At 38.6% G+C, this 15,355-nt stretch overlaps 1 long non-coding RNA gene across 1 annotated transcript; it reads right to left on the bottom strand.

Moving 5' to 3' along the window:
• Positions 1-222: 222 nt before the first annotated feature.
• On the bottom strand, positions 223-10,360 carry LOC103095039 (uncharacterized). Its single transcript, XR_008914932.1, has 3 exons — positions 8,969-10,360; positions 8,110-8,361; positions 223-5,833 (listed from the first exon to the last, which is right to left on the bottom strand). It is a non-coding gene; the product is annotated as an uncharacterized LOC103095039 (long non-coding RNA).
• Between the last annotated feature and the right edge of the window lie 4,995 nt (positions 10,361-15,355).

Here is a 15,355-nt window from a genome sequence, read left to right as displayed (position 1 = left end):
ATTGCCTGAGCATGGCTTGGTCTACAGTTAGGATTGTCTATTGATTGTATGACTCTAAGCAAGTCATTTTACACACAGTGCTTAGGGCTAAAATGTTCAAAGTTCCATAAACTGTTGAACTGTTTCAATAAATATCACTGCTGGAACTTCACGAGACCTATGGAATCAGAAATCTACACATACACACACACACACACACACACACACACACACACACACACACACACACACACCAAAGCACAGTTTTATATGACTTTTATTTCATTTTATGATATATACTTGATTCATCTTAGTGTTGTTTATCTCATATCATACGCCCTCCCTAGAAAGGATCAGGATCTGTATAGTCCTCTTGAGTGGAAATCCAATGACAGAGAACAGTGTAAAGATTAAAATTTGGGGGGAAACTGAGGCAGGTAGAAATTAGTTTCTCTCTGCAAGGAGTATTATATTTTTAGAGTTTTATTTAAGATAAGGAATTTAAGAAAATACAAATAAGAAAAGCACGTGTTTAGGCCCAGAGAGCCTATTCACGACCACTCACATCTTGCCTGCTAGGTGGAGAGGTGTGTGTGCCCCAAAGCAGAAGTAGGAAAAAGAGCCCTTCAGTAGATGGAGAACTCCTTTAAATAATAATTTGTGATCTTGCCCAGGTGAGAATTCAGCTTAATTACAAAGCATTCTGGGAAGTGAGCAAGGACTTCTGGGGACTCAAGTTCTAGGTTCAAGTCTCCATTTTTACATTTCACCGTATGATAATTTTTGGAAAAAAAAGAACATTTTTCCCCAAAAGGATCATGAAAACATAATCAACTTAAAGATTACAATAATTTGAGGATAAGAGAAAAAAAAAGGACAGAACCAATAATTGATGGACACATTGACAAAAAGCCAGTTAGGGGGCAGTCCCCTTTGTAATGAAAGTATACATACAAATAAATGTTCAATCAACTACATTCTTGTACAGCTTCTGGTCTGGAGACTTCTTCATGGTGTCTTCTCCAACAGTTCAGTTTCTGGATTAAGAGAGGTAGCATCTTTCTTTTCCTAAAATTCTTTTCAAAAGGAGTTTAAACTTTGCAATTTAAATAATAATAATATTTTTTTACATTTCCCCATGTTATGGGTGATTAAAAAAAAACACAGGATCACTTAGGGATGCATGGCTGAGGTATGAGGTATATGAATCAATTGGTAAGAGAAATTAAAAAGATATCAGAAAAATCCAAATAAAAAAGAAAATTTTCTGGATGAAAATACAGACTATCAAAGTCTTATGTCTAAAAATTCTAAGTAAAAAAAAAATAAATCTATAACAGGTCCTTGAATCAGGGCCCAATTAAAATGATCGAAGCAATGATTCATTTACCCAGTCAGTAGTCAGGACTACAGAAAGTTACCACACTATGAAAGACAGAAAAAAGAACCAGATTATAGAAGCCAAGTAGGAGCCAAGTTTGGGGACACTTGTCTGTATTTTCAGAGTGAGTGTGGACACACTCAGGAAAAAGGAAAGCCTATGTCATACCAATGTTAAACACAGTAACCTCAAGTCTTCACACTAGGTTCAAGACCTTTGTATTGGCTTAGAAGTGCATCAATCCATCCTGGATTGGCTTTTCTTTGGCCCTATGCAATGGCTCTTTTGCATACATATATATTGTCCTGGAATCAGACAGAATTATTAATCAAAGTCCCATATTTTTTTAAATAATTAGTGGCATCTTTTTTATAGTCTCAAGCTTTAGGGGCATGCATTAGCAAATGTATTTTAAACTTATATTACTGAAAAATAAAAAAGTTAAAGAAAATCTTAATACTGGTGACATGTGCTTCAAATATAAAAAGGAGGGAAAAAATAAAAAAACTGAAATAATATATTACACATGTAAGAAAAATATAATAAGAGTTTTAAAAATTCAAAAATGGAGTTTATAATCATTGATACACTGTGTCAGCTAGGAAAATATAGAATAAAAGGCTTTCACAAAAAATGAGATCCATTTCCTCTTCATATCTGGCCATGATCCACTGTGAGTTTGAGCAAATGAATTGAACAAGGTAACATTTTTCATTTTTAAAGAACAGTAGTACAAATATGTAGTTATCAGTACCCCCAAAATTCTCAATAGCCCAATTAATTACAATAGCAAACAAACACATATCATATCATATTTCACATAAGTTGCTGTATGGCATTTTTTTAAATGAATACTTGTCACAAGTTATTACAGACATAGCAAATCTTTCAACCTTGGTAATAAACATATTTTTAAACAAAGTGTAACTTATGTTGGGTTTAGAACATCATCAAGAAATCTACAGATCATTCTGATGGAAGTAAAGTAGTGAGCTGAATAGTATAAATGAGGGGTACTCCTTTTTTGGAGGCTTTTTAGGGATACAAATGCCCTGAGATTGACTGCCCCAAATTCCATTCACATATTTAGAAATTCAGGAAGGTTGGGAGTTATAATTGTATTTCACATCAGCTACTAGAATGGGCCTTACACCTCCTGTTAGGGGCAGGCAAAAATGACCAGAGATTGTTAAGAAAAAATTCTAAAAATCATGTCCAGAAAACCCTTAAAATCAGTTGAGATATTTAGCACATTAAATTTTTCCAAAGGTTGTTATACAATTGTAACCAGCTCTGATGAAGTCCATCCATCCTCTAAGTGACAATTTACAAAGGCAAAAATAGAAAGGCTGTTTTCATATATGGAATTAATTACAATGATATTTGTTCAATATGGTTATAGGGGAAAAGCAACAGAATTTAACAGTAGTTAAAACTCAGTACATTAAAATGATTCAGTGTAACAGAATAATCTTGAGTGCAATAATATATGAACTTAAAATCAAAGTTAAATCCATAAACAAAGCAAACAGTAATATGCAATAGAAATACAGAGATTTTTATAAAACATTGGAGTCTGAAATGCCTTAAAAATATAACCTCCAGTCTCTTTAACATTCCTTGGATTTTTATCCATTTAGATGCCTATTGTCAGAAAGCAGGAAATCAGTTAAGCAATGGGGATTAAATGACCTGCTCAGGGCCACACCTCCAGCAACTGTCTGAGGCCAGATTCCAACCCAGGACCTCCTGTCACTAGGCCTGGCTCTCAGTTCGCTGACATACCCAGCTGCCTCCCCAAAGTTCTCTAAAGGGTTGTAGAGAGCTGAATTTTTTTTTTCTGACCCACAGGTGGAGTCAATAAAAGGATCAATGCAATTAAAAGATATCCTTGTAAAATAGCCATGCTTTTAAATTCCTGTTCAGAAAGTCTTTCTTCTTTTCTCCCTTTTCTCTCTCCCCTCCTATGATCCTCTGCCAATACCCCCGTTTTTTACCAACTAGTAGAAATGAGTCCTGGGTGATGAGTGATCTTCTCCAAGGCTAGAGTTTATTGGGCAGACAGGTCACCAGATGATCTCGATCTGGTTAAACAGGGACTGGGTGAGCAAGAGAAAGACCAGGAGCAGCAGCTGGAGCAGGAGTGGGCAGATGGAGTGGGCAGGTGAGCTGCAATCTGGGTAAAACAGTAATCCGGTCTGGAGCAGAGGCAGGAAAGCAACTGTGCCAAGCCCAGCCAGGCAGGAGGGAAGGGCTCAAGAAAGACAGAAGCAGAGTTTTCTTAAAAAGCGTCTTGGAGAAACATGGCTTAAAAAAATTCTAGGCTAAAAAATTTGAGAAGTTCTCATCCAATCTAGTGGTCGTCATAACTGTAAAGATTAAAATTTGGGGGGAAAACTGAGGCAGTTAGAAATTAGTTTCTCTCTACACGGAATATTATATTTTTAGAGTTTTATTTAAGATAAGGAATTTAAGAAAATACAAATAAGAAAAGCATGTATCTAGGCCCAGAGAGCCTATTAACGACCACTCACATCTTGCCTGCTAGGTGGAGAGGTGTGTGTGCCCCAAAGCAGAAGTAGGAAAAAGAGCCCTTCAGTAGGCAGAGAATTCCTTTAAATAATAAATTGTGATATCACCCAGGTGAGAATTCAGTGCGATTACAAAGCATTCTGGTATGTGAGCAAGGACTTCTGGGAACTGGAGTCCTGGGTTCAAGTCTCCATTTTTACAATAGTAAGTAACAGTATAGTGGAGGGAAATAGTCATGGAGGGGAAAACCTGCACAACTGCTCTTTTTCCTCAAAGTTGACTTTAAGGGAACATCATCGCTAAGGTCTCCTCACTCTTGGCCACCTGTTGAAACATACACTTTACCCAAGTGGTTCATTTATTATATTATACTATGACTTTTTTCTCTTCTTGCCTCTCCTCCTCTGAGCAGTTATCTGTAGCTCTCACAGTTCTCCCAGCATGTCCTAGCTTCTCACCTTCAACTCCAACATTGCTTCCACCACCAACTTCCTCTGGACTCTGTCCTTCCCACTATTCTTCCTTTACTTTCACATATTATCCCAAATCAGTTTCTGTATAGTATATACTCAAATTGATTATTTCCAATAAGTTGTAGCTTCCCAACAGAGATTACTCCACAATATTTTCTTCTCCTCTACACCAAATCGCCTGCCTTTCCCCCTTACATAGGAAATTTTCAATTAAAAAAGCAAATAATTGTTCAGCCTCTTCTAGTATCAACACTCCTGTTTACTGAGAGGCTACAAGAAAAGGGAAGACATGGTACCTGCTTTTATACTCAGGAAAACATTCAGAAGGATGTTTCTAAATGAAGTAAAAATGACCATAACATGGGAGGAAACTTTAGAAAAGGGAGAGTTCTGGTGGCATTTGAAACAAGTCTTAAAGAGTAGGAAAGCATCAGATAAGTAGAATGATGACGGAAGCTCATTGCAGATATGAGAAACAACATGAATCAAAAATGTAAAGGAACAAGTGATTGTTAATGACCTGCTAGATGCTCAGCGCTTATGAATGTTATCCGATTTATTCCTCACACCAATTTAGGGAGGCAGCTGCTATCCTTATCCCCATTACACTGAAGCAAATAGTAGCTTCCCAAGGGTCACATCAGCTCTAACTGAATGAGACCTGACTCAGCTTCAAATCTTCCTGACTCCAGGCCCAGAACTCTATCCAGGGTACCATTTAGCTGCCTCTAAGCTCACAGAGAGGAATGACTTTGGGGAATGGGTCAATGGCATGGTTTGATTTCCTGTGGAATTCCCATCAGAAGCTACATAAGAGGTGATTAAGAAGTGGGACAGGGTGCCTATTGAAAAGCTGATATATGATGAATGGAGAGAAACAAGAAAGGCTGAGGCTTGTAATGGGAGGTTACTTTTCTATCTTTAATCATTCTTCCCATCTAAGCCTCTATGTTTTCCTGTGTCTCTCACAATGCTCAGTAGCCCTCAGTTGCTAGGGATTGTTATCTCAATTCCAAGAGACCTATAGAGTTGTCTGAATTCATATTTTCAAGCCCCATTTTGCCAAGATTAGTAGAATTTTGAGAGGGAGGAAATCTTCAGGCTTTAAAATATGAGTCAATTTTAGGCCATCTAGTGTGCAAGGTGTCCCCAGCCCTGACAGTTACCCAATAATGTTAAGTATAACAACAGGAAGTAGACAGATTACCTGGTTTGTCCTAGTAAGCATTCCTATAATTCCGGTATTTTTGGAGTGTTGCAAAACACTGTTTCTCCAGATATTCTTTGGGTAGAGTTACAGAACCTGGGTCTTGGTTCATTTTAGCTTCAATATCTTTTGCGAACTGGTACTTTATAATCATATAGGAACCCAGGATATCAATTCCATCAAACTGCCAATACCCAGCTATATTGAAAGTGCGATTTGGACAAAGTGAACAGCCAAAATATTGACTAAAGACGTAGAAACCTGAAACACACAAACCCAAGGTATGATGAGCTCTCTAAAGTACAGTAAAATGTGTTTTCAAATACTGATTACTCTAACAATGATATTAGTTCATTTTTAGACCACTGATTTCAAACAGCCTACTAAACGCAAAGTATGTTCCCTTTAAACAAACACCCAGTTCTTTTCCTTTAGGAAGCTAAGACGTGATGAACCAAATATAAAACAATTTTAAAATTCAGAGCACAATTCTCTCCAGGCTAATTCTTTGCGCCTGTTTAAATCTCATTTCTTCCCTGTCCCTGGTAAAGGAGTAGGGAGCAAAGAGTGGTAGAACTGAAGAATTTTGGAATCAGGACTGGAAATGACCTTACCATTATCTCTTCCTCCCTGCTCATTTACAAATAAGGGAGCTGAGGCTCAGGGGAGGGCAGTGGATTTTATGAACTTTTTAGGATACTAAGTAATAGTCAAGATTCAACCTAAGGTTCTCCAACTCAAATCCAATGTTTTGAGTTTTGTTTTTTGTTTTTGTTTTTTTTTTTTCCAGAACAACAAGTTGCTACGACTTGTGATTAACTGGGATGAGAGCTTCACTGGCCTAGTCAGTGGTTGTCTGATACTGAAATTGAGTGTTATTGAGTGGAAGGAACAGTAGCCTGGGGGATTAGACATCCTGGGTCTAGACTGCAATAATGGAGACTGGAGACAACCTTAATATTGGTGTCATAGATAGGCTTGATAGTGTATGAACGTAGCTGGTTTGTCTTTCTCCCTGACCAGAGGGTTTCAAGGGGGTGTCACTATGATAGAATTTCAGTACAGGAAGGGACAAGATCTAGTATTCAGATAAAGACATCTAAAGGTATGAATTTGATGCTTTGCTTGGACTTAGTGAAAGGCCAGGCACCCTTTGATATCTCTCTGATCCTAGCCTGTCAGGATGTCATCAATGGCAGACAACTTTGAGACCTTTTCTTTGACCAGACTCTCTGAGAGATGATACCCTCGAGCACCTATTCCCTCTATCTCCATAAGATAGCCAGTGACTTCTCTGCCTGCATATTAGATGGAACTAATAGTGGTTTATGTCTAAGACAAGTTAGGTAAAGGTATACGAAAGGGGTTATTAGGATACCCTGTGATATTCCCTTCAGACTGATCTTGACTCCTTGGCTGTGGCCAGCAGCCAGGATCAGTCCTACCAGAAAATATTCTCTTCCTAATCTAAATATAACATGACTAAACACCTAAAAAAAACAGTTCAGTCTAAAGCAGTGGTAGAGATAGTAAAACTTCTGGTCAGACACATAGACTGCCCTCCTGGGATAAAATCCTATTTGGGTCAATATCCAAAGTCTTGTCTGACTTCCAATGTTCATGGGGAAATTTCTGAGATGATTGACTTTATATCAGTCACAGCAATCATTTTGGGACACTGCAGGCTATTAGATGATACTGATTTCACATCAGAGCTCAGGATACTACTCTCTTCCAGAGTTCCAGAGAATCTCCCTCAAGTCAGTTGAAAACTCTCCCAGCAGCCTCTCTGTGCATTCCATCTCTCCTTCTGTCAATCATCTTTCTTCCTGTGTGTTCTATCTCTGCTCTTGCATTTCAATCCACTCCTACAAGGCCTGATTTTGGCACTTACTGAATTGTATGAGATCACTGGCTCCAAGCCATAGAGAGAGATAAACTATCAGAAGCCCTCTGGGTTCCTGAGTCAATGTTCTTCCCAATGTTCTAAGATCTCAGTCATTCCCCCTCTGTTTAGTGGGTGGATTAGATCTAGATCTCCATTGTACTTTTCAGTTCCAGCATTCTATTAGTCACAGAGTCAAAGGCATGTCAGAGCACACTGTAGTGGCTACATTAGAGGCCCAGGTGCCCAGAGAGGTAAGGTGAGAGGAGAATTAATCCAAGCTGATGAATGAGGAGGAAGAATTGTTCTCTCTGCACTTTCTGTTTCACTGACAGATTGTGTTGGGTAGAATAGCAGGAAAAGGGAAACCAGAAGAAGGTAGGGAAGGGACAGAGATGTGCTTTGAAGTTGCCTCTACCCCAGCCTCTCTCTGGATTTTGTCTTCACAGCTTGGGGGTTGTGGCCAGTCCCTTCTCCTCCCTCTCTCCCTCCACTTTTTTTCCTTTCTCCCTTCACCCTTTTTTTATAAATCCTATTCAGCCCTTCATAGTTAGTGACAACCCCTTTTAATTAGGCAGAGGTCACTAGGGATCACTAGATCCTTTCCAAGTCATTGAGCTTCTCAGTCCCAGACCTATAATTGTGTACTCACTTTCATTATCTTCTTTTGAGTTTATGAATTCTTGAAAGTCTTTCATCATCAAATCTTGTCTCTCTTTTTGAAGCTGGCTCACCTCATCCCAGTTCTCCACATTTTCCCATCCTAATTGAGGTTTTGCCCTCTGATAGTAGTTCTTATATATGTAGACTAATCCTTTGTTGAAGATGACTTTGGTTGAGAATTCAGAGTTCCCAGTTTTGGGATCTGAAAAAGCAAAGTCCTCGTATTCCAGAGAATCACACCCTGAGGCAAAGAGAATTGAGTGAGATATTTTTAATACTAATCTCCCGAATTTGTTCAGTCATTTTTTATCATATCGGACTCTTTGTGACCCTATTGTGGGTCTTCTTGAAAGAGATACTGGAGAGGATTTTCATCTCCTTGTCTAACTCATTTTATAGATAAGAAAACTGAAGGAAGCAGAGTTAAGTGACCTGCTTAGGGTCACAAAGCTAGTAAGTGCCTGAGGTCAGATTTGAGCTTAGGAAGATGGATTTTCCTGACTCCAGACTATACCACAAAGCTGACTTAGAGTACAGAAGATCCTAGTTCATCTCTCTCCTCAGACAATTTGAGGTACTCACAGAGAATTAAAGCAGAGAAGTGGGTAAGAAGTGAGGTAATGACATCTGAACCTGGGCTACCAGAGCCAGTAGTTACCCGTGTTGCCCCTCTTCTCACCCTCACTCAACAGCTTTGCCACTTACCCAAGGTTACCTAGCTAAGACAAAAGTTGGATTAGTAACTAGATTCTCTGACTCTAAATCTAGACATTTCCTCTCTATTCTCTGATTTCATTCTATTTTTCAACTCCCAAATGGGATAGTTCTTTCCCATTTGCTTTACTCACATTTTCTTGATTTTGGGGACATTATGGTCCCTGAAAACAGTAGCAAGAAGATGGCAAAGACCAGGGGTCCCATCATTTTAAATTCAGTGATATTGGTCAGCACAGAAATCTGGTCAGATTCAGCTCACAAAGGATGTTGGCAGTGTTAGCACTCCTCTGCTGTCATATATGCTGTTGAATCTCAAGAGATGACACTCCATTGGCCAATGAGAATTCAAGGTAGAATCTACCCTCTGGACATTGGAAACAAATTAAAGAGAACCTGAAATTCCAGAAAGAACACCAACAGTATGTGTTCCAAGGAAAGTTCATAGGAAATAGCCCTGGAGGTTTTAGTCAACAGAAAGCTCGTGGTGTAACATTGTGATATATTAACATATATAGATGAAGGGGCTGAGAGTGGAATCATTATTCTGGATACTGCCCTGTTAACACGCAATGTGAGATATTTTGACCAATTCTAAAGACATGTTAAACAAAACACTGACCACTAGAAGAACAGGGGATGGTAAGCAGATTAGAAACAAGCAAGATCAATCTAAGCAACAGGAAGTATTTGCTCTGGTAAGTAGATGCAGGAAGGACATACTGCATTTCCTCAAATATCTTATAGAGTTTTGAATAGAATAGAGAACAGACTTGTTCTCTGTGGCTACAGAGGACAGGATTAGCAGTCAGAACTCAAAATTAACAGAGAAGCAGATTTCAAATGGAACTTCTTATCAAGGAGAACTCTTCCAAAATTGAAGGTGCTGCCTCAGTGACAATGAGTTCTCTCTCTATCAAAGGGCTTCCAAGAAGAGGTTGTGAAGGGCATTTACATTTTGTATCCTGGATCAAGTAGAAGAGAGCTGAAATTTCCTCCAACTCTGAGAATAGGTGACTCTGAAGACAAAGCATCCAAACATACTTGCTATGGTGTTTTCGGGAAGGTGGTCTGGGTTTTGCCACAGCCCAGGTAAAGTGCTATGTGGAAGATGAGTGTTCTTAGAATTAGAATTGTGTAACCTAGGGCATAATCTGTGGTCAGTGTGTCCCAACTTAAGAGGAGGAGAAAGCATGTGCTGAGTTGTATTGAACTTTGGGTAAGTTCAAGATAGAAACTTATGTTTTGGGTGCTTTGGGGGAGTGTAGCCACAAGGAATAGAGAGCATCAGTGCCCTGAATCCTTTAACTCCTCTTGGTCTTTGATTGCTGTCTTACTCAAGGGAGATAAAGTAATTGGCTTCTTATTGGGTAATTTGAAAATCAATGCTATGGACTTTGTGGACAGGCAACTATTCAGGGTTATGATTATAACTGATTAAACTTCTCCTCAAGAGCACTCACATTCTTTTACAGTGGCCCAAAGTCCTAAAACTTTTCCTTTGGACAGACTGACTGACTAAAGAAAGGTTCCTGAAATAAAAATAGGCCAAACCTAAAGGATCCTATTTGGACACCTGCAGAATCCCTTCTTGGTACACCTTGCTCAGATGTCACAATCCTTTACAACTCAAATTCAGATGTTCTAATGAAAAGTAACTAAATCAATCCCTTCAAATTTCTCTCTTCTCATACTGAGAAAGTATTAGAAATTCTTATTCTTAATTGAGTAGCATTGACTTCACCTTGACGACATAATGAGTGACTTTTAGAAACTGGAATGGTATTTTCAGGTAAAGAAACTTCTTTGTTCTTAAAACCTTGCTCGGCCCAAGGCTGTAAATGATTGAGGAGAGCGGATGCAGTGGATTCTTCTCTGATTTCTTTTCTGTTGATTGTATTTTGTATCTGAGTTTTTCAGTACAGTTGTGTTAATAATTTCTGATCTTTCACTCCCAAGACACATGCTAATAAAGGACTGATTATGGGCCCTTTCCTTAAATGGAGATTCAGGGAAGAGCCAACCTATCAGAGGAAAGGTCTCCAGAGTCAAAATATCCTTATAGTGTGAGAAGTCCACAGGGTAGGTGGAGTTCCAGGGTAATGAGGCCAAAAGGCTTGTGTGGGCTTCCAGGATGAGAGGGATTTTGTAGCATATTGGAGCAAGGCCAGAGTTGAAGGTTATTCAAACTTCTCCTGTTATTTGCTCTTGGAGGTTGAGACATCCAGTCTAAATTCTATTCCTGCTCTCTTTCCTTCCTTGTTCCTTAGTTAATTCACTTCATAAAGAAATTTTTTTCCATTAACCACACACATTCTCTTTCCTTCCTTTCATTCTCTTTCTTCTTGTGATTCACCCTCTCCCTTTCTCTCTGTATCTTGTTTCTGTCTGTCTGTCTGTTTATCTTCTTCGCCATTCTAAAACATCAGAAAAATCCAAATAAAAAAAAGATAAATTCTGGATGAAAATATAGACTATCAAAGTCTTATGTGTAAAAATTCCAAGCAAAGGAAAAATAAATCTATAACAGTTCCTTGAATCAGGGCCCAATTAAAATGATATAAGCAAGTAAGCATTTACTCAGTTGTTGACCCCTGGTGAACTAGAGCTTTGCTCACCCAGCATGCGAAGGCTGCTTCGGCAGAACAGATGGAAGAAACCAATAAGAAGATTAAACGGCTGAGAGGGCTGAGAGGGCGACACAGCAAAGCACTGTGGAGTGCTTAGGACATGTTGGAGCACAAAAGACAACATGGCCATCCAATTCAGCTGAGGAAGTCTCCAAATGTAATGACTTTTCATGCCACTGGACCCAGGCTTCCAAAGCTGAGAGAGTGGGACTGTCTCTGTGCATTGACTTTTCCACTTAAATCTCCTTCAAGAGTCTCCTTCAAGTCAAGAGACTTAATTCTTCTGAGTGTGACCTCAGACACTTAGCAGCTGGCTAGTTATCGTGGCTCTGCTACTTACCCTGGCATATCCTCAGTTTCTTCTACTTCTACTATGAAATGGAGACTATAAGAGTTGCAGTACTGACCTGAGTAACTGAGAAGAGAGCACTTTGCAATATATTGGAGAGCATGTTATGTAAATCTAAGTTTTTGTTTACTCCAGTCCTAAGAACATAAAGATTTCTGTCATCAGGGACAGTTGGTGGAGAGTGGGTAATGAATCCCATTAGAAAGACCTGAGTTCAAATTAGCCCTCATACACTTACCAGTTGCGTGACTCTGAGCAAGTCACTTTACCTCTGCCTGCCTCAGTTTCCTCAAGGGTAACATGGGGATAAATAGAGCATCTACATCAGAGGGTGCTTGTGAAGGTCAGATGAGATAACATTAGACAAAGGTCCTTAATATAGTGCCTGCCACATAGTAGACTTTATATAAATGCTTTTCCCCATTCCATTCCCCCATCTTGGGTCATCTCAATGGTCCTCCTTACCTACTTAGGTTTCTGACAGGGTCACAGGACAAGGCTCTGACCTTGTTGGTGTGCATGGATGTCACTTTCATTGTTTTCACTTCTGAGGGTTTGCCATTTACTTCATGGGCCCACTCTTCTTTACATTAATCTTTTCTAATTTTCCCTGAACTTTAAGATTTCTCCATTTTTGGATGCAATCTGGACTTGGGTAAAAGTTTTCTCAGGACTACCTGTTTTCATGGATATTGGCCATGTCTCAGGGACAAATGTGGGTCCATTAAGTCTGACACATAACAGCTAGTAGATGGAACAGTGGAAAGAATGCCAGCACTGCAGTCAGGAAGACTCCTCCCCCTGAGGTCCTATCTGTCCTCAGACACGGAGGCATATGAGCCTGGAAAATCACTTAATGCTGTTTATCAGGTTCCTCATTTGTAAAAATGAGTTAGAAATAGAAATGCAAACCATTCTAGTATCTTTGCCAAGGAGACCCCAAATTGGGTCACAGGGAGTCAGACATGACTGAAAATCGCTTGAACAACTACAGCAAATGTCTGATGCTAATATAGAGGGTAAGCTTGCAGAGGGTTGATCATTCAACATCAACCTGACTAATGAGGAATGAATGGACTAGAAACAGGAGAGGACAAAGCTTCCGTCCCAGTCACCAGGTATTTTGTCCTCTAAGTGGCTTCTGTACTTCCCTCAAGACAGGGTTACCACTTCTCAAAAAACAAACAAATAGAAATCTATTTTGTTGAAAGGACAAAACATCAGGCCCTCTTTAAAGTGTAAAAACTGTCCTTCCTGAAAATTGGCTAAATAACCCCCAGCATCTGGATGTGGAAAGAAGATATACAAATTGGTTTTCACTATTTGGAAAATTTGGAAATCCATTCCTTGTGGCTTGTATGGTTGGATGCTTGTGAGCTAAAACTGGAATTGGAGTGTTCTGGTCACAAAGGCCTAAATTACTCACCTCATGAAAACTCAAAGATCCTAATGAAGTTATAAGGACCTAGTAACTGTTTTTTATTAATTAATTTGTAGGCTAAGTAAAGATTCCTAAATTGTAAAATGCCTAAATGCTTGGCCTTTTATTTGGAAAATTTTATGGCACTTGCTTGAGTGACACATTAGAATAAAACTCAAATGTTCCAAATATTTTAAAATCTTTACCTGTTGTGTTGGTAACATTTCTAAGACAGATGAATGACAAGGGCTGAGCCTTCAGGGTAAAGTGATTTGAGCAGGGCCCCACAACTACTCCAGGCCTGGTACTGTGTGTTCTGAAATACTTAGCTGCCCATGCTCCAAGTATTTGGAACTAATTCCCATACATTCTCACCTAACAATAATGTTACACACACACACACACACACACACACACACATACACATACACGGTGGTATTATATAATGCATAGACTTATAGTCAGGAAATGTAGATCTGATTTATTTATATTTCATATGATTTATATATTATAATTTTATTAGCAATTTATTGGGCATCCACTTTGATTATAAATCCTTATCATAGGACAAAGTATTGCTTTGAATATTTCTCTGTCTGTGAGAACTTTCTTTCTCTCTTTGCCCTTCTGTTGGGAAAATTTCATTAGCTGAGATACCAAAAATAAAACAATGTCTTCAAGCCAAAAAAGAAATAGCTTCATTGAGTTAGGGCTGGTCTCACAATAAAGTCAGACTGGTGGACAATTGAAGACCATGAGCCTTGAAATCAGCCTCCTATTATAGCAAAATTTACAGAAGTAAAATCAGAGGTACAATGGGAGTTGACAGAAATAACTTGACCATTATCATTCCATTGGCTCATGCCTGCAATTTACACCAGTAAGCACTGGTGACTTGAAGTGTCTTGGACACCTGCAGGGATTCTTGAACCAATTACATCATGAGGATAAGTTGTTTTAACAGAAATACTGGAGCAGGTCCTTTACTGGACTCGGACCAAGTGTTCCATTGGGCCTTAGTCCTACAAATGCAGGGGTGTATTTTAACTCAGTGTGTCAGAAAAGCACAGACACATAACAGAGGAGTATGTACAGTTTAGTCAGCCAGCTCTGAATAAAGTCAAAAGTTCAAATAAGAACATAATAGATATAAAATATTTCAGAATTATTACAGAATACTGTTGGGTAGGGGATTTTCCATTCACATTATCCCTCCTCTGTTCCAAAGAAAAATGTGAGGATTTTTCTCATGGATCATTGACAATCTAGAAATGATGCGGCAAAGAAGGCACAGCAACGTAAATGGTACAACTTCTGAGATGACAAAGTCATTGATTAGGTTTAGGAAAACCATATCATCAAAACTACATGTAAATATCATGACAAAGAGTACAACATGGACTAGTCAATGTTCCAAGAAATGAAAGTTACTGATTTTGCAGTCCAGGAACAATAGTTCACTCTAATACTTGATGTTGAAGAATATTCTATTTACTAATTCACTAATTACTATTTACTAATTACTAATTACTGCTTTACTGCTCCACTGTCATCTCAAAGTGAAAGGAAAGAGTTCATGTGGAGCAGAGGCAAGTGTGCTTGCAGACATCCATTTCAGGAACTGGAACAGAAAAGACTTGTTTGTGATGGTGCTAGTTGGCCACACAAGTAAAGATTCATTCTAATGCGGCCTTAGCTTCCAGAGAAGAACCAAACTTCTTAAAGACAGAGTAATTAAGAAGAAGTCTACCGAGACCATAATATTTTGGAAGTGTCTAAAAAATACATCTAAAGAAAATTTCTATCACATGCTTAGAAACAGTTTAAAATTTAGAAAATTGAGTAGTACAACAGTATATAATTATCTTGATGAGGATAAGAATTCAAAGAATGATTAGGACCAAATTAATAATGATTGTAATAACCCACCGGTGTTGAACTCTGAAGCTATCCATGAGAACCATGAGGATTGGTCCCACCAAGATGCAGTTTCATTATCTACATGAATGTGTTGTGTTGTCTCCAAAGTATCATTTAATAATTGTTGTAATTCTTCAAAATCTTTAGTATCTCCCAAGCAATTTATAAATGAACAAAATGATTGATCAATTATAACACAGGC

Source organism: Monodelphis domestica, chromosome 1, assembly GCF_027887165.1.
Source record: "Monodelphis domestica isolate mMonDom1 chromosome 1, mMonDom1.pri, whole genome shotgun sequence".
NCBI classification, from domain to species: Eukaryota; Metazoa; Chordata; class Mammalia; order Didelphimorphia; family Didelphidae; genus Monodelphis; species Monodelphis domestica.
This window is presented reverse-complemented; position numbering and strand designations above follow the sequence as displayed.